Below are 26,800 nucleotides of genomic sequence, written 5' to 3'. Positions count from 1 at the left end.
GTCAGACATTAAGGAGTCAACTGAGATATATATATATAGATATAGATGTAGGGTTTTTTTTTTAATTTTGGGGGCTGTCTTGACTCAGTTCTGAGGACCTGGCTAGAGGATAATCAAGAGGGGAACTCTTCCTGAATGACTGATTACGTCCACACCTCAACCTTTTTCCTTATCAGGCTTGTACATCGTGAGGCCACCATTCACTTATCCTAATCTCTACCAGGCCAGGCACCGAACAGTTAGGGGCAACCCCATGCCCCAGGGCGGGCCAAAATTATTAAAATCAGCCAATCCATAGGAAGCCCGGGAAATCCAGCTAATCCCACCCTGCTTGCCATATATAAGCTGTCCCTTTCAGATCCCGGTTGCTGCCACCCTGTCCCCAGGTGCAACCCGCTGTGTGGCCCTGCCTGGCAGCCTTCTCTCATTTGGAGCTGTAAGTAACCAAAGTTCTGTCTTTCAGTGTGTTGTGTCCTGCCACCAAAGGAATCTTTAAATCTTATAAATCATACTTCTGCATAGGTTTTCATTACCATTGAATGTATTAAAGGTGCCAGGTTTAAAAATCCATTTTTCTAAAGTGTTGGTATTTAACAAACAAATCTTTATAAATCTGGAAATTTAGGTGGAAAATACAAATGATTACTTATACGCAATCCTTGATGAACATTCAATCTAATGTTAGTTTCCGTAGATAATTAAAGGAATGGATAGGCATGGTTCATTAAGTTGCTTTAAATATTTTAAAAGATAACAATTATAAATTTAGTGTATCTGAGTCTCTCAAATGCCTGAGATGTTATTCTCTGACACGCCTGACAAGTTAAAGGCGTGGGATGGGACCGGGAGGCTTTTCTAATAACTAAAGTAACCAGTAAAAGTAGTAAATCAAATGCATGCATTAGTAAATTATGGCCTCTTAAATATTTAAACACTGTACAAACTTAAAGTTCTCTTATACCTTTGGAATTAAATGGTCCATACATGTAATATTCTAAAATGTCAAGTTCTAGTAGGTGTTTCAAACACCTTAAAAATAATATTTCATAGATTATTCCAATAATTCAGTAATTCCCCAACAGTATGAATGTGTTAATACTGTAGGTTTGATTAATTTCAACATTCCTGTATTCCCAGTTTTGCAAAGTCACTTACTGACATAAAAAGAAGAGACGTGTGATCTCGTTGGGCCGAGATTACTGTATCAGAAGATCAGGGTCAAGGTTGAAGTGTCAGTTAAAGAATTTGAGAGAGGAGCAGGGACCTAGTTAGATACTAAAAATGGCCAGGGGGACTTCTCATGAGGTCACCACGTGGAGTGTCTCCTTGAGGCAATGGAATTTTTCATGCTCACACCATTTTGTGCAACCTGGTACATTATGTGTGTCTTTCCCCAATTTTTAACTTTAATCTCTCTTACAACTTTTAATTGTCTGATCTTTAGTTGACACTTCCTCTATAGGCTAATATTCTTCACCACTTGACTAAATTTAACTTATCTCTTCATTGCAGGATTGGAGTCTGTATGGTTTTTATACTTTCCATATCTGGTTCATTATGGACAATCCTATTGCCGTTTTATTGGCTACTCCTTACCTTATTAATACTATCTATTTGATATGTATTTTAGAATATTATCTAGATTTGTATCTATAGCTCAACCACGCCCACCATTCCATTTCTGCAATTTGGGCTCGCAGTTACCAGGATCCAGTCCCTGTGCACCAGTCTCCACTCCACCCTGGGGTTCCTGGCTGCTGTTCCATCTTGTCTGAACAACCGCTCAGTGCCGTGTGTCTTATTCCTCTTGAAGTTACATAAATTCATTTGCAGCATGGAGCTCTTTCCTTGGGAGGTTTTTATACTATTTTATTCTATTTTATACTATTTATTCAAAAGTCGTGCCAACTTTTGTTTTAATCTCTTCATCTGTTGTAAACAAGTGTTCTAATCATAATTCTTAAAAAAAAAAAAGAAAAAGAAAAGAAAACAGATCTTTTCTGGCACCAATGGGCAGGATAAGGCAGATAGGCAGGATGTGGAATTAGATGCATTTAGTGTTAATTTTCTGAAAGTGAAGATAAGAGGCTTAATACACAACAGTGCTATCTTAAGACAGGCCAGCACAAGGTAGGTGCTGGTTCTTCACTCGAAACTTTCCTTGGCCCAGGCTGGTTTATGTGTCCTTTGTTGGTGCATCTTTAATCTCTAGTTAGGTTTCTCTTGTATCCCTTGCCTCAATACTTTATAACTATCCAAGGTGGAATAGTATGTGCTTGAGAAGAAAAATGTTGAGACTTAGGTAGAGATGGCATTTATGTGAAACTATGACGTTAAGCTTCAGGACATGCCACTTGCTTGAACCCACTTCCAAAATCCTGGAAAGGCCCTAGAAGTGCCTTCATGTAATCACAGGTTTATACGAAATTTACAAAACATACTTAACCACAATTTAACATCTCACCGTCGTCAGATTTCCTGTGTCAGGTGGTGTTAGGAGGCTGCAGGCATTTTGAGATCCAGGTGAGGGGATGGTGGATTTTAGTTTGTGTTTAATGGGAATTACTTATGTGGTTCACAGTCATTTCTGTATATTGATAATTTATGGGTAGCCATTATGGGTAGCCCCCACTCTGCCAAAACAAATATGCAGAACCCAGAGTCTTATCAAAGTGCAAAAGTGTCCTAATGGCTCCCAGCTCTGGAAATTGGTAGGCTGTTGAAGGGAAAGAGATTGAGAAATGCAGAGACCAAGCAAACTGTCAATAAAAAATTTTTCAATCACCAAATGTGCAAAACTGTAGACAGAGAATTTACTTCCCATCCTAGTCAAGACAGAAATTCCTTCCTCAGGAATAAAACTGATAGTGCCTTCTATAAAATTAAAACCACATCATATTTTTTGAAGGAAAAATAGAAAATTAAATTTATGAGAATCCTGTGTTTGTAAGGCACAAATGTGAAGCAGTACTTCAAATGTGTGTGAAGTTTTATGCATCCCATTCTCAATAACAACAACAACAAAAAATTTTTAATCAACCGTGCTAGAAGGCTAGAAGATCTTTCTATTCTCTCTATAGAACATGATGTAAATTTTTTTGCCCTATGAATAAATAATTGAAGATTATGAAACTAAAGCATAAGGAAAAGGTATTACAGAGTTGTATTAGGCAGTTTGTTAATATAAAACTTTGTAGTATTTTTCTGGATTTTATGGTATTTTTGATAGTTGCCAGATTTTTTTAATGTTTAATTTATGATTTTTTTGTCCTAAGTAGATATTACCTTAGTAATATCTTAGTAATGAATTTTTATTATTAATTCTGTGTTCTTTTTTATGGTAAAATTAAATTTACCATTTTAACCATTTCAGACGTAATGTTCTGTGGCATTAAGTATTTTCCCATTGCTGTACGACTGTCAGCACTGTCTCCAACTCCAGACCTTTTTCACCTTCTCAAACTGAATCTCCATACCCATTAAATAGTAAGTCCCTAACTGCTTCTCCCTCAGCCCCTGGTACCACAATTGTACTTTCCATCTCTGTGAATTTGACTATTTGGTACCTCATATAAGTGGAATCATATTTGTATCATTCCTCTGTCCTTTTGTATCTGGCTTTTCCCATTTAGCGTAGTCTTCAAGGTTCACCTATGTTGTAGCATCCTTTATGAAGGCTGAGTAATAATCCATTGGATGTAGATACCACATTTTGTTTATCCATTCATCTATCAATGGACACTTGGGTTTTTTCCACCTTCTGGTTATTGTGAATATTGCTGCTTTGGACATGGGTGCCACAAGCATCTGTTCAAGTCCCTGCTTTCAATTCTTTTAGGTATATATTCCCAGAAGTGGAATTACTGGATCATATAGTAGTTCTGCATTTAATATTTTAGGCACTACCGTACCATTTTCCACAATGGCTGCACATTTTATATTCTCACAAGCAGTGAACAAGAGATTCCAATTTCTCCTCATCATCACTAACATTATCATTTTCTGGGGTTTTTTAAGTTTCATTTTGCTTTGCTTTTGATAATAGACAACTAATGGGTATGCGTGGTATCCCATTTTTCAGAGGAGCTCCCCCAAACCTGGGTCTGCCTTAGACTCAGTTCTGACCTTCAGCTCCACCATGATATTTGGTCCATTAACTCAATTTCCCTATGCTGTTTGTTTCCTCATTTGTAAAATGAGGATAGTAATAAGCCTGGCTCTGGAATTGTTTTGCAGATTTGGTGGAATAATACACATGAAACCCTTACCACGGTGCCTACACTTAGGAAGTAGCCATGCCTTTTGCCATTATTTATGTATGAATCTTTCTCTATTTTGAGCTCCTCACACATGTGTTTTCTCTAGAAAACCTAGCTTGGGGCCTGACACACAGTCAGTGTTTTATAAATGTTTGATGGTTGAGCTTAAAATAGTCTGTAGAACACAGGTCATAATTTTTTCAGCCACTGTGAATATAGGAGTTCAAAAGTTCCTCAGTGCAGAAGAACTAGAAGAACATATTAGACTTCTGCTGCTCTGTAATTCACTGTGGGCAATTAAATTCTTATCAACCTAGTAAAGTCTTTTAGTGTTCTCCTTCTCCAGTGCTCACTCATGCTCGGCAAATGATTTTATTTTTATCATAAAGTTGTAAGTCAAAGAACTCCTCTGGGTATTGCTTTAGACAAATATTTATACTAGGTGGACCCCACCTGACTATTGCTGAAATGACTTTGGTGCCCCAAAGGGCAAGATGGGATCAGCAGCAAGTGTTTCAGGATGCTGCCTCAGTGGGGCTGACTTCAGCTTGGGTTACTATCTGTGACATTAAAGCCAACAAGTTTTGGGGATCCCACTCCTAGGTGGGTCTTAAGGCTCATACAAACCCTGAAACTATATCTGAAACTGGGGACGAGGTACGTGTCTGAGACCATCTTCGTTTTTGAGAGACACAGATACAACTTCTATCAGAATCTCAAAGGAGCTCATGACCACAAAATGGATTAAGAATGAAAAACCTAGAAGGCCTGGGCACCTGACCCCTTATCAAGCCAGAGTCTTAAATTTAGGAAAAGAAATAGTAATCTTTATACAAACTGTGATATAGTTCAGGTCTTAGGCAAGATAAAACCCTAGATCCTAGCACTAAGCCACAGAATCAGCTCTAAGGGTCATTGAAACCAGAAGGATGATTTAAATCTCCTTTGAACTCCCTCTGGCTACACACAGGATTGATCCAGGGTCTGTAGACTGATGCTAAAGATGGCAGGAAAGTCATAATAGCTGGGGACTATCCAGAGGAGCATGCAGGGATCAAACAAGTAAACGTAACTTCGAATCAATAAGAAATAGGCTAACAGGAGTAACGGGCTGGGGGATGGACCGAGGACGTGGAGATCAATCCATCACAGTTTCAGGGTGCCCTTTCATTTTCTCTTCAGGTAGAGGATGAGAGGATACTTTTTAAAAAGAACATTGTTCATTTGTTTCCTGTCAAGTACAACTCTTACAGCTTTTTAAGTCGGAGTACCTGTGATGATGTAAGGGACGCTGAGAAGCTGCTCTGACCAAAAATCCCTCCTTCTCTAGCCTGTGCTGTTCCCTGAAAATGTATTCCTGGGGAGAGGATACAGCTCAGTGGTAGAGTATATGCTTAGCATGCACAAGATCCTGGGTTCAATCCCCAGTACCTCCTCTAAAGATGAATAAATGAATAAATGAAAAAATCTAATTACCTCTCCACTGCCAGAAAAAAAAAAGTTTTAATTCAAAAAAAAAAAAAAAGAAAATGTATTCCTTCATTTGGGTTTAAAATCACCATATAAAGTACAAGTGTGACTGAAAGAAGTCAACATATTAAACTATTTTCTGCCATTAACACACTGATGAGAATTCGTTTCGAGATGACTGACCAGCTAAGGCTAGAAAAATTGGGGTACGGGGTTGGAAGCCAGAGAGATGTGTCCTAGGCAATCCGACATCCAAAGTGGGGCAGACAGGTCGCAGCAGGAAGCCGTGAACTTGGGAAGGAAAGAATACCATGAGAGATGAAATGGATGTGAATTAGGAGGAAGGCGGCAAAGCCATTTCACAGATATGTCGACCAACAGCAGTCCTGACCTCTGGTTTCCCTCGAGTTATGAGTAAGAGCTTTCACAAAGTAAGCATGCTATTTCAAAGTAGTGTCTGAGATAGCAGTGCAGCTACAATGTACAATTTAACTGGAACAGGGGAGAACCTCAGAAGAGCACAGACATCAGGGTACAAGCTTGTGGGAGGAGAGAAGTGGCTACTTGCTTGAGGATGTTCTTAGTTGTCCTGCTCTGCCACTGAGCTGCAGCCTTTAAACTCCATCTTCACGGGAAGCGTTTTCAGAGCCTTCCTGGAGAAAACCCATGACCCCAAAACCTTCCCCCTGAAGCTCTGTCCAGAGGCTGAGTCCTGGCCCAAGAAGAAAATCTGATTTAGTTTCTGGGAGGGAGGACTTCATTGGGAAAGTTGTAAGATTGACATGATGGTGACAAACCTGGAGCCTCTTGACTTTGACGCACAGCTATTGGGCCATCTTAGGAACAGGACACTGCTCCCCCTAAATATTACAAAATTCTACCTGGAGTGGTTTTTTTTTTAACATGTTTCTTTTTAAAAAAAAAAAAAAAGTTAAATTTTAAGAAAGACAGAGCGTCAGTCTTGAAAAAATTACAGGGAAACCCAAAAGGGCTTATTGTGCATGTCAACTGTCTCAGTCACAATAAAACACAATAATCAGAGGGTATTTATATTTGTTTTATACCCAAAAAATGAAGGAAAAAATACTTCCATATGCTTAAAGCAGTTATGCCCTGCAACTAAAGACACACAGGATTTTTTTAAATTACAAATGCAATTCGCCAATATTCTGCCTTCTTTTTTCCTCCAATGCTCTGTGTTTTTATGTAATTTCAAATATGAGTAGCTGTAAAAGTCAATAGTCTTTCATCCCTTGTCCCTGCCAATCACAGTCCTTTCAAGGCAACAAATATTACCAGGTTAGTGTTTCTCTCTCCACTCACTTATCACTGAATGCAGAAGCCTATATATAAGCAAAAAAGGAGCTGTATACAAAATCAGGCTTATATGATGCTATTCTCTGCATTTCGCTTTTTATATCCAAAATACGACAAACACAGTTGCCCAGCTTCATTATTTCATTCATCCGCCTTTAGTTTATTTTGAAATGCCTACACTTACAAACTCTGATTCAGTTAGCATCCTTGTATGTATACATCAAATCAGTCAATTCTTCAGTAGCCTGGAGTTCTAAACATGAGATTTGAGGACACAATTCCATCCATTTGTAATGCAAATGAGTACTGCCAACTAATAACAGTATCAGTTTATGTTTCCAAAAGGAATGTCACCAATGTTTTGAATTTTGCACCCCCATCCTCTTGCTTTATCACTGTTTTGAATTTCATCTTCCTACACCATGGCCACCTAGAGTCTTTTTCACGCCCTATTGGCCGTTGGTGAGCAGAGTCTAAAAATTTCTTCTTTTGGAGGCAAAAGGGAAAAGGTGACCTCTTGGCGTTCCAGATGACAAAGGGCACAGTGGGCTTCTCCCCTCCTGCACTGTGTGGGTTAGCCACTTCTGTGCCACACTGCAATTCTAAGATCCCCACAGTTGCTAAAGTTGACCTGCAGAAAGAAGGCTGCACGCTGGAAACTGGCAGAGCAAATTTTCTCCAAAGACCAAGGGGGACTCCACTGGGCTTAATTGGTTGTCCCCAAATCAGGGAGCCCAAGGTTCTGAGTTTCTCACCCTAGGCTAGAACATCAAGCCTGTTCCCAGGCTTCCCCTCCGTTCTGTAAATCCCACCCCATGTTCTTACAACTTCGTACTTTGGAGACCCACAGGCCTTGCTGATTCAACTGGTTGAATCTTGCCAGCAAGGCATTGGCAAGGAGAGGGTGGTCGTGGATTTGCAATCAGATTGTCAGCTTTCCCAGTTTGCTGTATCTTCTTCCTCTGTGTGCTCAGAAACGATGGCCACAGTTGTTCGCCAGGAACTTTATAATGATCAAGTTATGTTTCAGGGATCCTGAATGCTTTGATTCTTGTTTTGTAAAACTGGATTTCATTTTCTCTTATAATTTCAGTTTATCTAAATTTTGTGTTCCATATGTGTGACTGTACCACAGACTGTTACAGAAATTCAGTGTTGTATGTCTCTCTTTGCACTGTGGTACACCTAACTTGTGGATTTTTTTATACTAAAAATGTAGAATAAAGACTATTTTGAAGATTGGAATAAAGTGATGAGGTTGAAAAAAAAAGAAATATTTCAAAGCATTAGATATTAAAGTTAAATTAACAAGTCCAGGGTACATTGAAAGTGAAGGGGAGAAAAATATGTTTAATATTAAAAGTGTATCAACCCTTTATAAATTTTTTTAGAATTTGAAAATGTATTTTTTTTAATTGAAGTGTAGTCATCAGTTACAACATGTCAGTTTCTAGTATACAGCACAGTGTCCCAGTCATGCATATATATACATATATTTGTTTTCGTATTCTTGTTCATTGAAGGTTATTAGAAGATATTAGAATTTTAGAATTTAAAATCCATGCAAAGTCTATTAGGTGATTCACCAATTCTTCCAAATGCTAGTCTTAAAGTAGCATCTTGCGTACAGATGGGTGCAGGACACCATGGCATGAAGACCATATTTGGTTTCCCCGGCCTGCAATGTGAGAAATTCCTTTTACCATAATAATATTAGAGAGGCTCTGTCCAGCCAAGCAGGGTTCGCTTTCTTAAGTCATAGAGGTTTATCAGGTCAGGTAAAGTTTCAGAATCATTTAATCTCACCTTTCATCATCCATTATGGTGAAGCCGAAGTGATCTACTTCTAGATTTATGTGCCTGTAATTTTTTCATGTTGCTCCAAAATGAAGCGCCTGTAAGTTTACACCCGGGTAATCCTGTGCTTCTGGAATATAGAAGTTATCCTTTTCCATAACCAATGCAACATAGTCTCTCAAGCAGATATGACAACTTAGTTCAGAGATCACTGCCGTTTTACAGACTGAAGACCATCCCCTGAATCATCCCACTTTGTGTGGCTCAGCGGCATCTCCAAGACCAGAGTCCTCCTGGAACCCCCGCCCCATCTGTCCACCTGCCTCCCCATCGCATCTTGGATCTCTTAGCTGTTGGAACTTTTCTCATCCATCTCTTGGCCACAGAGGGAGGGCAGAGGGCTGCCTTCTGAGCCAGATGGCAGCTGTTGCTGGCAGTACCATGACCAGAAGCTGAGAACCCACCCCTCCCCAGCCTTCTCTAGCTGCTCTCTTGTCACATGCCCTTAAGGTGGCCCTGCGGGGTAGCCAGTGCTTAGGCTGATTCAATCCTTTCACCTCTGTCACAGTTTATGACATATTAAAAATTGAAACATATTTATTCTTCAGGTTTTAGGTTTCTGGTACTAGGATTAGACCAAGTCTTAAGAGACAGTATCTCTTTCCTGAAAACGGTGTTCTAAGAGTCTGGTCCACTTTCCTGAGACAAGACAATCCATAGCCTGGTGTGCACTGAAGCAGCCTTACTTGACTGAAAATGTTGTCACTCCAGCTCGAGGTGGGCTCAAATTCTTATTCACAGCATCACAAATGTCCCATGGAAATGAGTTAACAAGCTCAACTCACTTTTTTATCCATCCCAACATTTGACAGATATTAACTGAGTATCTGCTAAGGATAGTGGGAGAGTCCTAGACCCTTATCATGCAGTGGAGAGACAAGAATACACATAAATGTAGCCAAGGTTTGAATATGAGAAGCATCTTATATAAGAAAGAAACAAAACAAGTTCTGTGGCTGCACAGAGACCTTTTCCAACTTGGGAGAGTATGAATTTCATCAAAGACTTCATTAGGGAAATACTTATGGTCTAAGACACACTTTGAGTAATAGGTTGGATTTGCACAAGTGGACATGCATGTTTGGAATGAGAAGTTAAGTGTTTCACACAAAAGAGCAGCACGTGGTCAAGCCTGAAGGTGTAGAGAGACACGGAATCAATCTGCGGATAATGTAGTCCTGTCTTACTGAGACATAAGCAATATAAAGGGAACTAGCAAGATATAAGACTAGAGAAATAGATTTGCAGCCCTTGAAGGCCAGGCTGTGTTGTTCACCGTGTTAGGCAAAGCATGGGGAAGCTGCTGAAAGTTAACGGACCAGGAGCAAGCTTATTGGAACAGGGCTTCAGGGCTGTTATTCTCACGGGCAGACTTGAGCTGGATTGGAGGAGACAGAGGCTCAGGCGGGATACAACTGGATGTCATCAGGGAAGAGGCAATGGCAGTGAAAAGGAAAAGGAAGGAAGGAATGCCAGAGGTGTTGGGGAGATAAAATTGATAAGCATTCACCTGTGGAAGTCTAAGGAAAAGGAGAAAGAAAGAGAGGACTCCAGGTCTGTGGGCTTAGACCCTGCCCCTTGGGTGACGGTGGCAACATTAACTGACATGTTGTAGGCGGGAGGAGCTCCGAGTGTGGAGCGAGTCATTCTGTGAGGGCTAACCCTTTAGCGGAAAGACTGAATAGTTGAGTGTTTAGTTAAAGGAGTAACATTTTCACAGATACGCCTTGCAAGCAAGCGTGTAAATCTACATTTCTTAAATGACTAACAGATGGAACACTTGACAACACTTATCACCTGCGGGAACAGAAATATTTATTGTGCTGTGTTCCTGTGTATGGAGCTAGAAAGATATGCGTAAAGGTTCATTTTTCAATGAACTGTTCAGAAATTGGGAGTTTCTCTTGTTAGTAGTAAAAGCAACAAGGAGCTCCCTGAAGAAAAAGTGTTGGGAAAGGAAAATGTTCACTGTCCTTTTCCCTTAACCTGTGAGTGGAAGGACATGCCACAAAACACCAGCCATGATGACTCAGCAAAACCGTGTAAATTTAACAGCTCTTATAAAATAAAACTCACTTCAAAATCAATCTGACTCACCTTCGTGCTGTGGTGCCTCTAGGGAATGAAAGGTGAACAGTGCACATAAATGACTTTATTGGGAATCATTTTGCCAAAACACACATTTTCAACTCTTCTTAACCACTCCCCTAATGTACATATTACTGACCTCAGCAGTGATATTTTCTTCAAAATACAATAGGGTATATTATCAACCTAGAAAATCCAGTGGAATCAATGGATGACCAACTGGATCATAGAAAATGCAGCAAGCTCTCCAGATGAAATAACAATGTGGAAAAGGCAGCTCCTTTCTGCTCTATCAACCACAGTCGACTGAAAAATATCCAAGAACAATACTCTTTACAGTAGTAATAAAACTATGACTATCACTTCCTCCCCACTCCTGCTTCCTCCCCACCACCCCCCACTGCACACAAAGACACAGAATTAGACCTGCATTTTAGAAAGCAAATTCCATGGATCATTTTAAGCTCAAGATAAACCTAATTTCCCTGACTCTCCTTCCCTAAATATGCCAATCCCATCATGCCCAGGGCTGAAATTCATCTCTTTTCCCCATCTGGCTAGTTTCCTCCTCAATACCTCCCCTCCCCAACCAATCTCTGTCACAGCTTAAACTTTGAGAAGCTGCTCTCTGCTCCCTGCCAGTAGTGGGCTGGATAATGCTCCCCCCCAAAGATGCCCATGTCCTTATCCTCAGAACCTGTGAATTTGCTACCTTACAGGGACTTTGCAGAAGCAATTAAATGATGGATCCTGAGATGGGAAGAGTATTCTGAATTATCCAGGTGGGTCTGGTATAATCACAAGTTTCTTTATAAGAGGGAGGCAGAAGAGCAGAAAGAGAAGAGATGCTAAGCTGTTGGCTGTAAAGATGGAGAAGGGGCCATGAGACAAGAGATGCTGGCAGTTTCTGGAAGCTAGAAAAGGCAAGGAATCAGATCTTCCCTAGAGCCTCGAGAAGGAATACAGCCCTATCAACACCTTGATTTTAGCCCCTAAGACTTATTTCAGACTTCTGACCACCAGAAGTGTTAAGAGAATAAGTCTGCATTGCTTAAACCACTAAAGCATATTACCTCTATGCATCATTTGCCATAAACCCGGTCCTGAAGCTGTGGCCTGTCTGCTCAGAGAGAGGTAACTCGTACGATCAATGCGTATTTCAGAATGACAGTAGCTGGAGAACCAGTACTAACAGCACTGGTTCAGAGAAGAAAGGATGAAGTTGGATCCAAATGTAGCTTCTAGCAGTCAGCTCCCACTGCATTTCAGACACTGTGCTAAACGCTTTCTATGCTATCTCTTTACCTTTTTCTCTTCTATTATCTCTTTAAAGACGTTTGAGATACACAGGGCTTGTCTTCTTGAGTATTGGTGGTCTTTGATTGTGAGCTCATTATTTAATCCTTATTTGTGGGGGTCCTAAATTCTCAATTGGGCAGTCTTCCCTTCAGAGAGGTCAGTATCCAGTGACCATGGGTCAGTTCAGTTCCCCTGAGAGTCTTGGCTCATCAGGAGAGTCAAGGGTTCGGATTCCAGTGGCCCAAGCCTCAGAACTGTCATTGGCACCCATTCTAAGGGCAAAGCCACACCTATCTCTAAGACCCAGCTCTCAGTTTGGGGGATTTTGTTAGGAGGGAGTGTGTGCGTTTCCTGAAGGGGTCAATTACCTCTTGCATGATCCACATTTTCTCCAGGAGTGCAACCTCTCCAGGGCCTGGTGGTTCTGCAAGAGAGGCATGGTGGCAAAGAGGGTGGTGCTGTGAAGTTGAGGGAAAGTAGATGGATTTAAAATATATTTAAAAGGAAGAAAATATTAAACTTGCTCATTGTTTGATATATAGGTTTTGTGGAAGGAAATACTCAAAGAAGACTCCCAGAGTTCTTTCTCAAGAAATAGGGGAGTTGATAATGCCACTTATGGATATAATTCTGGAAGAGTTGTGGGGGTTGGGAAATAAGAGTTACATTATGGATGTGTTAAATCTGCTACCTTCTGCTTTATTCTAAAAAGAGCTTTAGTATTGAGTGTCCAGGTCAAAGTTTTCAGTAAGTTTCACTGTACAGCATTATAGTTCAACACCTGTATACAGAGTGATCATCACCACAAGTCTAATTACCACCCATCACCACACAGTTGACCCTCATCACCCATTTTTCCCACCCACCCAACCCTTTTCCCCTCTGGTAACCACTAATCCATTCTCTGTATCTATGAGTTTGGTTTTTGTTTTATTTTGTTTATTTCTGGGGTTTGGCTTATTTTGCCTTTAGATTCCATGTAACAGTGGAATCATATGGTATTTGCCTTTCTCTTTCTGATTTACTTCACTGACCATAATATCCTCATGGTCCACCTGTGCTGTTACAAATGGCAGAATTTCATCCTTTTATATATCTGAGTAGTATTTCATTATATATATACCACATCTTCTTTATCCATTCATCCATCGATGGATACTTAGTTTGTTTCCATATCTTGGCTATTATAATTAATGCTGCAATGAACATAGGGACATATGTCTTTTTGAATTATTTTTTTCATGTTCTTTGAATAAATACTTAGACGTGGAATAACTAGGTCATATGGTAGTTCTATACTTAATTTTTGGAAGAAACTTCATACTGTTTTCCATAGTGGCTGCACCAATTTACAGTCCCACCAACAGTGTACAAGAGTTCCCTTTTTTCCCACATCCTCTCCAACATTTGTTATTCCTTGACTTTTTTTTTTATTATAGCCATTCCAAATGGTCAGAGGTGATATCTCATTATGGTTTTGATTTTCATTTCCGTAATAGGAATGTTGGACATATTTTCATGCAACTGTTGGCCATCTGTATGTCTTCTTTGGAAAAACAAAAAAAGTCTTTTCAGGTCTTCTGCTCATTTTTTAATCAGGTTATTCATTTTGTGTGTGTGTGTTGGTGAATTGTATGAGTTCTTCATATATTTTGGATATTAACACCTTATTGAATATATGTTTTGCAAATATCTTTTCCTGTTCAGTAGGTTGCTGTTTCATTTTCATTCCCCATTCAGTAAGTTTTCCTTTATTGTGCATAAGCCTTTTGGTTTGGTGAAGTCCCATTTGTTTATTTCGGCTTTTGTTTCCCTTGCCTTTGGAGTCAGATTGACTAAAAACATCACTAAGACTGATACCAATGAAGTTACAACTTGCACTTTCTCTTAGGAATTCCATGGTATCAGATCTCACATTCACATTTTTAATCCATTTTGAGTTAATTCTTGTAAATGGTGTAAGATAGTTATCTGGTTTCATTCTTCTGCAAGTGGCTGTCCAGTTTTCCCAGCACCATTTATTGAAGTTACTGTCCTTTCTCCATTGTAAGTTCATTTTTTCTTTGTGTAGATTATTTGTCCATGTGTGTTGGGTTTATTCTTGGGCTCTCCATTCTATTCCATTGATCTACGTGTCTTCTTTTGGGCCAGTACCATACTGTTTTGATTACTATAGATTTGAAATTTGAAATCAAGAGGCTTGATACCTCCAGCTTTGTTCTTTCTCAAGATTATTTTGGCTATTTGGACTCTTTTGGATTTTCATATAAATTTTAGAATTATTTATTCTAGTTCTGTGAACTATGCCATTAGCATTTTGACAGAGATTTCTTTGAGTAGTATGGACATTTTAGTAAGACTATGTATTTCTAGAAATTTAACCATTTCTTCTAGGTTGTCCAGTTTGTTGGTGTATAATTATCTTGTAGTAGTCTCTCCTGTGGTATTGGTTGTAATTCCTCTTTTATTTCTGACTTTATTTGAACGTTCTTTCTTTTTTTTTTTTTTCTTGGATTAGTCTAACATGTTGATTTTGTTTGTCTTTTCAAAGAATCAGCTCTTAGTTTTATTAACATTTTCTATTGTATTTTTAGTCTCTTATTTATTTCCTCTCTAATTTTATTACTTTTTCTCTTCTACTAATTTTGGGCTTTGTCCTTTTTCCAGTTACTTTAGGTATAAAGTTAGTGTTTACGTGGGATTTTTGCTTATTACTTGAGGTAGCCTGTATTGCTAGGAACATCCCTCTCAGAACTACTTCTGCTGCATCTCTTAGATTTTGGTATGTTGCATTTCTGTTCTCATTGTCTTTAGATTTTTTTTTTATTTCTTCTCTGATTTCTTTGATTCACTGGTTATTTAGTAGCACATTGTCTAATCTCCATGTTTTTGTGGTTTTTCCAATTTTTTTCCCTCATTATTGATTTCTAGTTTCATACCATTGTGGTTGGAAAAAGGGTTTGATATGATTTTAACTTTCTTGAGTTTATTGAGAGTTGTTATTGAGACTAATAAGTGATCTTCAGCCCACCTCCTGGGCCAACTCTGATATCTAACTTTCACCTTACAGGTTGACAAGAGGAGGTGAGTATTGTCTTTAGAACACATGTATGCCTATTTTCAGGGAACACTGGTATTTCATCTTATAAACAAAATGGTCGACTAAATTTTCTATTTAAGATATGAAAAAGTGACTATTTCAAGCAAGTAGGGTTAAAGGAGATAAAAAACTGCAAAATCTCATGTTTTTTATCCTCTTGGAAGGATTTAATTTGTTCCCCCAAACTGTCTGACAATGATTTAATGTGGCTTAAACTATTCTTTGTGTCTTTATATCTTGTTTTATTTTTTAATATCCTCCATTTAACCAAATGCTACAACCAGGAAATATAATCTGTACAGAACGTTATCACATGCTCTCTGTGCTCCTCCAAGGAATTTGGTCTCCGCATTGGTAGGTTGTATAAATTACCAGCAAATGGGTTTTGAGCCAGTTGTGCTTACTTTAGGACTCAGTTTTCAGAGAATCTGGATTTTCCAGGGTAATTGAAGGAAGCCAGTGCTCAGAGATAACGAATATGCCTACATCCTCAAGGGCCTTGGAGAAGTGAGCTTTGTTAGAACTGCCACTAAGCTGTGAACTAGATGTAAAGGACCATTGCAAGCAGCTTTCACTGGGTTCTTGCACAGGTGAACAAAAAAGAAAATAACCTTTGACAAAACTGGTCTTGCTGCCCCACTTCCATCTGCATGTCAAGCCTTCTTTCAGTCTGAGGGCCAGTGTATTTCTCCTTCCAAGCCCTCTCCACCATTAACATAAGAAAGGTCCTGACGTGATTGTTCGCATTTTGTTGAACCGCATTTTGACTTCTTTTAGCTCTTCCAGGTGTTTCTCTTTTTAAGTGTAACTTCTATTTCCGTAGGACTCACCTACCAACCAATAAGTGACAAATTAAATCATTGGTTTCTTGATCTGACCTGCTGGCATAAGATTCTCTACACTCCCACCCCGATCAAAACCTCACCCCAGTTCATCCTCAGAGTCCTTCAGGACGGTCTGTATACTCAGAGGCACATCTCTTTCTGTTCTTCCATCTGGCCTTCCAGGGTTGGCCTTACTTACCTCAAAAGCAATTTGGAGGTACCGCCCCACTACCTTGGCTGCCGATAACCTTTATGCAGATGGTACCTCCCTGACTAGGGTACAATCTGTGCATTTTTTCCAACTGCACAACTTCAAGGTGTCAAGTTACATGTCCCTTCTTTCAGTTCCCACTGTGTTTAAGGTGGTGTTTTGTGAACCAATGGGTTGAATGTCCCCAAGTTGTTGCAATCTGTCAACTGGGACTTTAACCAACTTTGCTTTGGCCTCCGATCTCACAATATCCATCTTGAAGAAAGTTCCTTTGGCTTCTACTTACCGTTTTGCTTTGTGCTGTTTTGTTCTGTTTTATTTTTTTAGGGAAATAAGAACTTATTGATACAGTTAAAGCCTATAGTCTACACCTCCCCTTTTTCTTTCTCATTTTCCCTCCTAGAGGTGACCGTGATCACCTGAAATTCATGCTTACTTTTCTCAAGTATATTGTCTGTTATTACTACATAGTATAAATGTATAAATTATATGTTGCATTGTTATGTATGTTTTAAACTTTATACAAATGATATTATACTATACTCATTTTCCCCCAATTTAACTTTTTTGATTAGTTATGTTTTTGAGATTTATCTGTATTGATGCATATAGTTTATACTCCATTGTATGACATCACAATGTAGTTGTCCATTCCTCTGTTGGTGGTTATTTGTTTCTAGCTTTTAGCCATCAGCTACTGCAAACAATGCTTCAGTACTTTTTTTTTTTCTTTTAAAGGGATTTGAAGCAATTGTAGTGTGGAAAATTTAGAATAAGGAAGTAGTCTTCAGAGATCAATATAGTTATAGTGTCACTGAAGGTCAGAGGGTTTGAGGTAGGGTACAGTTTGGGAGAAGGTGGTAAGAAGAGTTTCTTTCTTCCACCTGGACTATCCCTTCCTTTCCTCTTATCTCCTCCCTAACTCTAACAACTTTTTGCCTCCTTTCTTTCTGCCACCAAGGCTCTCCTATATTGTCAATCCAGAGCCCGTCTGATCTCTTAGAGTAGAAACAGTCTGCTTTTGGAATTAGATAGACCTGAGTTAAAATACTGCCTCTACCTCTCTGAAAGTTTGAACAAAGTGGTATAACGCATCTAAACTTCTTCTCGTCCATAAAAATTAAGATGATATTAACTTTAGAGTGTTACTGTGATGAGTAGAAGATAATATCTGGGACCTTGGGCAGACTGGTCTCTCCAAAGACAGCTGGAGTATGTCCCCTCCTGTTGAATCTGGGGGGCTCAGTGACTTAGGGACCTTTGACATGATTTCTTCTGCTGGGCAATCAACTTCTTGAATGCAGACTCAGGCTTCTGAGAGAGAATCCCTGGAAAGAGACAGCAGAAATTGTCAGTCTCAAGGGCAAGCCTGGAAATCAGTGCAGAGTCTTTCTCATCATCTTCCGTTAGTCAAAGCAGCAGTGGATAACTGGACAGCCTCCTAGCTGATCTCTCCTCCCTTCAAGCCTATTGATGATCTCCCATTGCATTTAATATAAAATAACTCCAGGTGTAAGGCTCTGAATGATTGTTGCCCTGTTTATTTCTCTACCCCCATTTCATACCACTGTCCCCTGCTCAGTATGCTTCAGTTGTGTTTCAGTTCTTTTGCAGATAGCAGACCACCCAAAAACTCCATGGTTTAAAGCAACTGTTTTCTATCTCACAATTCTGCACTGTGGAATTTCAGGGGAAGAGGAGGGTTATTCTTCTGGTTTTGCCTGGACCCATTCATGCAGCTGGATTTAACCAGAGGATTGGTAGGGAGCTAAGTTCCACTGGGACTCTGGGATGACCTGGTTTTGCTCTCCAAGTGGTATTTCCATTTGAAGGAGACAAAACCAGGCAAGGCTCTTTCTCATGGCTCATCTGTCTCAGATAAGCACTTACCAAGCTTCTGTTGTATGTTGGCATCCCATTGGCCCAAAAAGTCACGGGACCAAGCCCAGAGTCAGTGAGGGAGGGGGCTTCACACAGGTATGGGTACCAAGAGGAAGGATTCACTGGGGGGGTCATTAAAAATGTGACATGACCCAAAAGCCTGATTTCATTTCCTAGAACACACCAAGTTCTTTTCCACCTTAGGGTCTCTGCAGATTTTCTTTATTCATTCAACAAATATTTAGATACCTATAGGGACTGGACAAAATGCTCAGGGTTCTTACGAAGGTTTCCGTCTAAATAGGGGAAACCCACAATAAGCAAGAAAACAAAGTAATTTTAGATGGCGATAAGAGCTCTGAGGATCAGCAAATGGTGTTGGGAAAACTGGACAGCAGCATGTAAATCCATGAAGCTAGAACACTCCCTTACACCATACACAAAAATAAACTCAAAATGGATCAAAGATTTAAACATAAGACAAGATACAATAAACCTAGAAGAAAATATAGGCAAAACATTATCTGACATACATCTCAAAAATGTTCTCCTAGAACAATCTACTCAAGCAATAGAAATAAAAATAAGAATAAACAAATGGGACCTAATAAACTTACTAGCTTCTGCACAGCAAAGGAAACCATAAGTAAAACAAAAAGACAACCTACAGAATGGGAAAAAAATTTTTGCAAATGAAACTGACAAAGGCTTGATCTCCAGAATATATAAGCAGCTCATAGGACTTAATAAGAAAAACAAACAAACAACCCAATCCAAAGATGGGCAAAAGACCTAAACAAGCAATTTTCCAAGGAAGACATACAAATGATCAATAGGCACATGAAAAAAATGCTCAATATCACTAATTACCAGAGAAATGCAAATCAAAACTACAATGAGGTATCACCTCACACCAGTCAGAATGGCCATCATTCAAAAATCCACAAATGACAAATGCTGGAGAGGCTGTGGAGAAAAGGGAACCCTCCTACACTGCTGGTGGGAATGCAGTTTAGTGCAGCCACTATGGAAAACAGTATGGAGATTCCTCAAAAGACTAGGAATAGACTTGCCATATGACCCAGGATTCCCGTTCCAGAAGGAACCCTATTTCAAAATGACACCTGCACCCCAATGTTCATAGCAGCACTATTTACAATAGCCAAGATATGGAGACAGCTTAAATGTCCATCAACAGATGACTGAATAAAGAAGACATGGCATATTTATACAATGGAATACTATTCAGCCATAAAAACCGACAACATAACGCCATTTGCAGCAACATGGATGCTCCTGGAGAATGTCATTCTAAGTGAAGTAAGCCAGAAATAGAAAGAAATATACCATATGAGATCGCTCATATGTGGAATCAAAATAAAGACAAAAAACAAACAAATGAAGCATAAATACAAAACAGAAATAGACTCAGACATAGAATACAAACTTGTGGTTGCCAAGGGGGCAGAGGGTGGGAAGGGATAGACTGGGATTTCAAAAATGTAGAATAGATAAACAAGATTATATTGTATAGCACAGGGAAATATATACAAGATCTTACGGTAGCTCACAGAGAAAAAAATGTGACAATGAATATATATATGTTCATGTATAACTGAAAAATTGGGCTCTACACTGGAATTTGACACAACATTGTAAAATGATTATAAATTGATAAAAAATGTTAAAAAAAAAAAGAGCTCTGAGGAAATAAAGCAGGGTAGTGGATAGAAAGTGACTGGCGAAAGAGGAGAAGTTAAGTTTAGCAGGTCAGGAAGATCTCAGGGGATGGCACTGGATCTGAAATCTGAATAACGGGAAAGACTTGCAGACAAGGAGTATTCCAGGGACAAGAAACAGCTCATGCTCCTCCACCCCAGCTGCCTCCTGCTTTCCTCTTGGCACCACTGGTACCTTCTCATCTCAGCCTGAAGATCACTTCTTTTTATAGGTTTCTCTGTCTGCCTAATCTAAAGTAGCCCATTCCTGCCCTCACAGTCCCTACCTAGCCTACTCCTTTAAAGAATTTACAATTTTCAGTAAGTTGCTTCTTGTTTACTTGTTTATTGTAAGTCCCCAGGAAGCTATAATACCCATGAAAATAGGGGCATGTCCCTCTGTTTCTTGAATATTTTCATAGAACTACGATTACTCAACATTCAAAAATAATTGCTAAATGAGTAAATGCATGAATTAAAATAGTTTTCCCAGTCCAGAGGCTGAAAGTGTGACCACAAATGCCTGGAGAGGGACAGGTTCCTAGGTCCAATTCCTGATGGGTCCAGACCACCGCTGCCCTTCTCGCTACAGGCTGGGTTTAGGACCATCCACTTTCCAGACATTTCATTTCCAGAGGCTCTTTGGAACTTCCTGGACTCTGAACTTAGGTCAGTGCTGCCTTGTCCACCCCAACAAGTCGCCATCAATTCAAATCCCAGAATGAGAAACTTTGAGGTACTGGTCCTTTTTCCTTAAAGAACTCTCTTGGGATTCTTACACAAAATTTTGTCTTTGTTTTTGCTGTTTTTAGGACTCCCATTTTATTCTTGGTAACCTGATTGTTTGGTCATGTCCCCTAACAAGTGAAATGTTACACTGGAGTATTTGTTTAAACCCCACAGCTTCAGATATGTAAGTTGATGAATGATTTTTGCTAAAGGCACACATTCGATAATTCCTATAATGTGAAATCTCAGCCAGATTTAATGTTCCCTGGGAATCACTCTGAAATTATTACAGACACTATGTATTCCACTCCCTGGGCTTGGAATTAATTTCAAAGCAGAGTAAAAGTGCATCCATTTGGATGCCTTGGGGGAGTTCAGATGGGTAACATTCCATTTATCCTGAAGTTTCTAAAGTTTAAAATAACATTTCACTTTATTGCATTTGATCTGGGTTTAGTAGGTACAAAATTTTACCTCTTTCTCCTACTACTGTCAAATTCTTTGTTTTATTTCTTTTTGTTTGTTTTGGAGGGGAGGTAATTAGGTTTATTTATTTATGTTAACTTTTTTTTTTAATGGAGGTACTGGGGCTTGAACCTAGGACCTTGTGCATGTTAAGCATGCACTCTACCACTGAGCTATACCCTCCCCCCCTCAAATTCTTCGTTTTAAAAAAATTTTTAACTGTATTTCATTAGATCCCACCTCCTATGAACAATGACAGCAATTGTCAATTATAGTGTGTTTATCAGGTACCAGATATTTGAAACACATTGTCATGAACCCTCACTACAAGCCTGCAAGGTAGGAATTCTTTTCCTACTTTTCAGATTGGGAAACAGTTAAGCAGGTAACTTCCACAGTCCCATCCAAGGGGTGAATTGTAAAGCAGGTATTCAGATCCCTGAGTCTAGATCTGATGGTTTTCCTTCCACCTCTATTGCCTTCGTGTTGACCCACTCATCATACGGCTTGCTTCCGACCCTGAAACCCGAAACTTTCTGAAAACCAAAAAATTTTCTGCAAAAATCTGACCTGACTTGACCTGAACTCATTTGTGAGGCAAACTTGACCTGACCTGATGTAAAGCCAATTATAGTCCTTATTTATTCTACTTATTATGACTATTCATACATTTTGCTATAAAAATAGTAATGTATTCAATTACAGGGTGACGCACCCAGGCTTCCTAGGGACACTACTTATATAATCTTTCCACTGTAATGATCTTATAAGATCTGAACTATTTAAAACTCTGAAGCACACGTGGCCCCCAGGGTTTAGATCAGCAACTGGGAATCAGTAAGAAGTTATATTTGTGAATGACTCTGTAGCTCACAAAGCTTTTTAAAGGCTGAAGTCATTTTATCCTATTTTCCTCTCATGCATAAAGAGGAATTTAGGGACTTTTAAAGTATGCCTTATTTCCTTGCTTTCTCTAAAGTAGCTTCATTCTGTGATTTCAAGGTATTAGCTGCACGTGAATCCAACAGAAGTGTGAAATTATTTGTTCTCACCAAAAGACATTTAATTTTTAAATTAAATAACATGTTACAGAGAAAAGGTGAGGGCCAAAAAAGTATATATAGAATAATACTACCTGTATTTTTTGAAAATGATAAGTATGGTTCTCTCTGGAATGATGGGAGGGAGTTTGTTTTATTTTGTACCCTTTCATATCTTTAAGTTTAGAAACATATAGACTTATTATCCATTCAAAAAATTAAAGTCACAAGTTAAGATATCCATGAATGATTTTTCACAATGTGAAAGGCTCATGATACAAACGCTACCCAAGTCAGCTGAGTTGCAAGTGCACACACAGCCTGGTGTTGCTCACAGTGGGGCACATAGTTAATGGCCCGTGTTCTTCTTGCTTTCACCTTTTTCCCACTTACGCCAGATGTTTTTCCACACTTTTTTTTGATTGAACTATAGTCAGTTACAATGTGTCAATTTCTATATTCAATATCTTGTAATAACATTTAATGAAAAAGAATATGAAAATGAATATTCATGTATATATGCATATCTGGGACATTATGCTGTACGCCACACATTTCTGACCACCAAAGAGCACACACTGACCTTTGTTCTGGCCTGTGCCAGCATGCCCTCTCCCTCTGTTGCTCAGATCCCCGGCCTCAACTCTCAGCCTCTGGTCCAAGCAGTCATATGAGCCTGAACTCAACTAATGGTCAGTATCAGCTCATAGAACGGGTAGAATAAAGGGATTCCAGACTGGAGGCTGAGCTATGCTGGCAGGCAGGGGGTGGGCAGAGCAGAGACAAGAGTCCTGACGCAGGCAGCAGTCTGACTGTGATGACCAGCCCCAGACAAAGACAAGGTCAGAGTCCAGGTGGGAGGGCTGGGGCTGAGGTTCAGAGGGCGGAGCTGCTCCAGATGCCACCGGACAGAACTGACCCGGGCATACAGGTGTAGATTTGACATTCAAGCTGGGCACTAGAAACAGAGTTCAGCTTCCAGAAAAGACAGGTTCACACGTGTCTACTCCGGAATGAAACTCTGACATTCCCCCTTGGACTAGCTTTCAGCACTTTTCCTGCCGAGGACAAATCAGAGAGGAGCAGGATTCTGTAAGTGCTGCTTGGAGCATGTGGTTCTCTCCCCTTGCACATGCAGTGATGTCTAGCCCAATTTTATACCCTAAGAAGACATCCCAACAAACTTTTTCCGTCCATCCCCTGGAGTTGGGTTGAAGAATTTGAGGGGCAGCCCTGATGGTTAAGGAGGTGGGCTGGTAACCTCAAAGGCCGTGTGTGAGTAACTGTGAGTCACAAAAATCAACCCATCGTTAATTTCAACAACCAGAAGTTGTGGTGCTTTAAGCAGTGCCTGACCACCATGGTACCACTTGTCTTATTCCTTGTTCATACCGTAATGAAGGGATTAAGTTGTGCTCGATTTAGCTTTGCCCAGACACCGTGGTTCAAGTTCTCCGTCAGTAGCTGCATTTCTATCCTGCTCAATTTAGTAAGTTTAAACATCTCTGAGGTACATCCATTTATCAGCAGTCTTTGCACTGGTTCCGTAACAGCCTTACAAGTAAGAAAAATAATTTATCAGTTCCTCGCCTCTAGGGTCTCAGCGGAGATCTTGAAAAGAACCGGATTTTCAAGCTCACTTTGGAAGAGGCCAGTAGGAAGGGGACTGAAAGCAGATTGTAAATCAATTGCTTTAGGCAGGACACCTGCCCTGTCAGTCTTAGCAACATCCAAATGGAAACATGGGTGATCTAGGATTACCCTCGCGCAATGCCAATGGCCAAGGCACTGAAAGGTCACATCTATTATCGTTGGCATTTCTCTCCCCACTGGGCTGTTTTTTGAGTGGATGTCATATTCATCTCATACAGAAGGCATGTGCATCATGCCAGAACATTGCTGCTAATATTTGATCTAATAAAAGACACCCTATCTTTTCTTCAAACTTTACGATGTCTAGCTGCCACTAAGGAATGGTTCCTTTCTTCGTCACCACTCCAATTTTATGTTTTAAGGACTTGAATCCTTAAGCAAAGCTGCATTTGCCACCTCTTATCTTAAAGTTAAAATATTCCTTTAAAAAACAGGGTAACCGGCTAATACATGGCACAGTCAGCCCAATTTCCAGAAGTGACTTGATGTCAATAGTCAATGCTCCTTTGGAAGGAGCACTGGTATTTACTAATAGTACCGCGTTCACCAAAAAAATAGCTTGGCACTTTATAAGTAGTATCAGAAGTGGGAGAAGGATGAGCAACACAATCTTAACCAAAAAAAACAAAAAACAAAATTAGGACAGAAAAGGCTAACAACAGCTGGTGTCAGCTGCAAGTAAACACACAGTTGAATCCTGCCCGACTCTGCAGGGGGATCTCTGAGAATTCTCGGAGTCTGGGGCAGAAGTAGCAAAAGGCCGCATTGTAGGAATGTCAAATGTAAGCCCAGCTAGCTGGCACCCCCAGAAATTGCCAACAGGGGGAACTGGTAACATTTGCCAGGAATTCATCTTCCCCGATCATATTGTTACATAAAATCAGCCTTGTTTGTTCTAGGAAATCCGTGCCCCCAAGCTTCATTCTGCCTGGGCCTTGATTCTTAGTGACCAAGGCCCTGGAGGGCTCCGTTGGCCTCTGTGGATCTCCTTTCTAAAAGCGTTATTGATGTGAACCTGGGGTGGGGTGGGGGGGCGGTTCCTGGAGTTCTTTCTCACCAGACTGGTTCCGGCTGCCTCCTGGGTGATGATGGAAAACTAAGGCACTTGCCAGCATGTCATTCCCTTACTTTGTAATCCTCAGGCAGGTGCACGAAGCTTATGTGGAACTTTACCAAGTAGTTAAAGGCAGAGTCCAGGACAGTCTTAAAGGATGTTGGGCTGTTACTGCAAGGCCAAAGTATTGCATATTAAGGAAGTCCACCGCAGGGCCGGATAAACGCAGGATAAGGAAATGCTGTCAACACCTTTTTCACTCTTCGCCCTGAAGGTTGGAAACCCAAGGTGTTTCAAGTCGCGGTTGAGAACTGGTCCCCAAAGCCTCTCCACAGTTTTCTGATTGCAGAAAGAAGCTGTAAGAGACCCCCAGAAAAGTCCCTGTGCACTCTTGCTATGGGAGTCATTGCTGAAGGAAGATTGTATTTTATCAGAGATCTTTAAGATTCCTTAAAAGTCATCACTAACTTACAGCCAAATCCATCTTAGAGATCAGCTTAGTCTAAGATATGTATTTAGTTATGTATTTATCTCATTTGCCTAGAGCAACATAAAAAAATTTTAAAGCAAAGCAGAGAAAAATTCAGAATAAGACATATGGCCTCTAGCAACTAACTTAATTATGCAAGTAAGCTTCCACACAGGAGAGACCGGATCTGGAGGGACTTTCATTAAAATCTTGCTATTTTGCCTTTAGCTAAAAGGACAAGAATGTCTCTGAAATCTGGTTGAAGGGAAACTAATGTAAATTTACTTTTTCTTCTTCCTGCCCGAGCAACCTAAGACCAGAGGATCTGTTACATTCCATCCTGTGCTCTGATCCTTTAGCCTTAGGACTAGAAGAAATTAAGCAGATTTTGGTGGAAATGTGGAAATATGTGTTCACCAGCAATGCTGGAACCAGAGAGTTTTGAAATGTGAGAAATGTGGGAAGGGTGGGCATCGAAGGAGCCTCAGGAAGGACGTGTGACAGTTTTGTGGGCCTGGACAGGCTGGCTGTGGACATGCAAAAAAAACCCCACAGCATCCAGTCACTCAGGAGAGATGATGGCCCATATTACACCTTGACACACACCCCCCACCCCCATGGACAAAACCAAGCATTGTCTATGCAGACATTAAGAAGCCTATTTTAGGGAAACTACAAAGACTGTTTTGGGATAATAACTAATCTTTTTTAATAATGAAATGCAAAGTGATGAAAGAAAAGCTATTTTTAGTTAGATTTTATAATGTGTCACTGGAAAGGATCATTAACACAGAGTTGGAAGACAATATTCTAACACGTACACCTGACTTTGGGTAAGTGGCTTACCTTTCTCATCTGGGAAAGCCTCTTTCTTCCTTTTAAAAAGGAATGCTAACATTTGTTCCCAGCTCACTATCTTCTTAAAAGTTCTAACATCATGTGAGTCCAAGTAAAGTGAGTAAAATCTCCCTTTCTATGGGCAATTTTAGAGGAAAGAATTTCTTTCTTGAAAACCATCTATAATCATTCCATTTATTTCTTACCCATTTCTTAGAAAAAGCCTGAGGGAGGATACCGTTCCATGGTTTTCAGGCTGACTAGCCTGTACACTTCATCAATCAAAGTCTTGGAAGGTCTGACACAAACCTGTGTCCTCAACTCTTGGGGGCACTTAACTCTCCCATCCTATTTAATCACAACCCACGCCATTTTCCATTATTAATAGTACACTGAGTGAAAAAATAATAGCTATCTCTACTGTGCATCTGTTATGTGTCTTTATCTCTAATCCTCATTTTTTGAAAAAGGAAGACCTTCACGGTGAGTAATATTATTAACCCAGTTCACAATAAAGAAATAGAATGAC

The 26,800-nt window shown here is 39.8% G+C and overlaps 1 protein-coding gene and 2 long non-coding RNA genes across 4 annotated transcripts in view; 1 reads left to right on the top strand and 2 right to left on the bottom strand.

Moving 5' to 3' along the window:
• Positions 1-341: 341 nt before the first annotated feature.
• Positions 342-26,800, top strand: part of CA1 (carbonic anhydrase 1) — a 44,515-nt gene continuing 18,056 nt past the window's right edge. The window contains exons 1-2 of one of the 2 annotated variants that reach the window (XM_074354929.1): positions 403-436; positions 11,711-11,773. The gene's annotated coding sequence lies outside the window, so the exon portion shown is untranslated. Of the gene's footprint in view, positions 437-11,710; positions 11,774-26,800 lie in introns of both variants that reach the window. The other variant, XM_045514467.2, reaches the window with a different exon arrangement.
• Positions 4,713-13,128, bottom strand: LOC141575532 (uncharacterized). The gene is made up of 3 exons (XR_012503173.1): positions 12,659-13,128; positions 8,853-8,973; positions 4,713-8,724 (listed from the first exon to the last, which is right to left on the bottom strand). It is a non-coding gene; the product is annotated as an uncharacterized LOC141575532 (long non-coding RNA).
• Positions 13,175-23,946, bottom strand: LOC123615985 (uncharacterized). The gene is made up of 3 exons (XR_006723849.2): positions 22,842-23,946; positions 17,604-17,753; positions 13,175-16,220 (listed from the first exon to the last, which is right to left on the bottom strand). It is a non-coding gene; the product is annotated as an uncharacterized LOC123615985 (long non-coding RNA).

Source organism: Camelus bactrianus, chromosome 29, assembly GCF_048773025.1.
Source record: "Camelus bactrianus isolate YW-2024 breed Bactrian camel chromosome 29, ASM4877302v1, whole genome shotgun sequence".
NCBI classification, from domain to species: Eukaryota; Metazoa; Chordata; class Mammalia; order Artiodactyla; family Camelidae; genus Camelus; species Camelus bactrianus.
The sequence above is the reverse complement of the archived record's forward strand: the minus strand, read 5'-3'. Positions and strand labels throughout refer to the sequence as shown.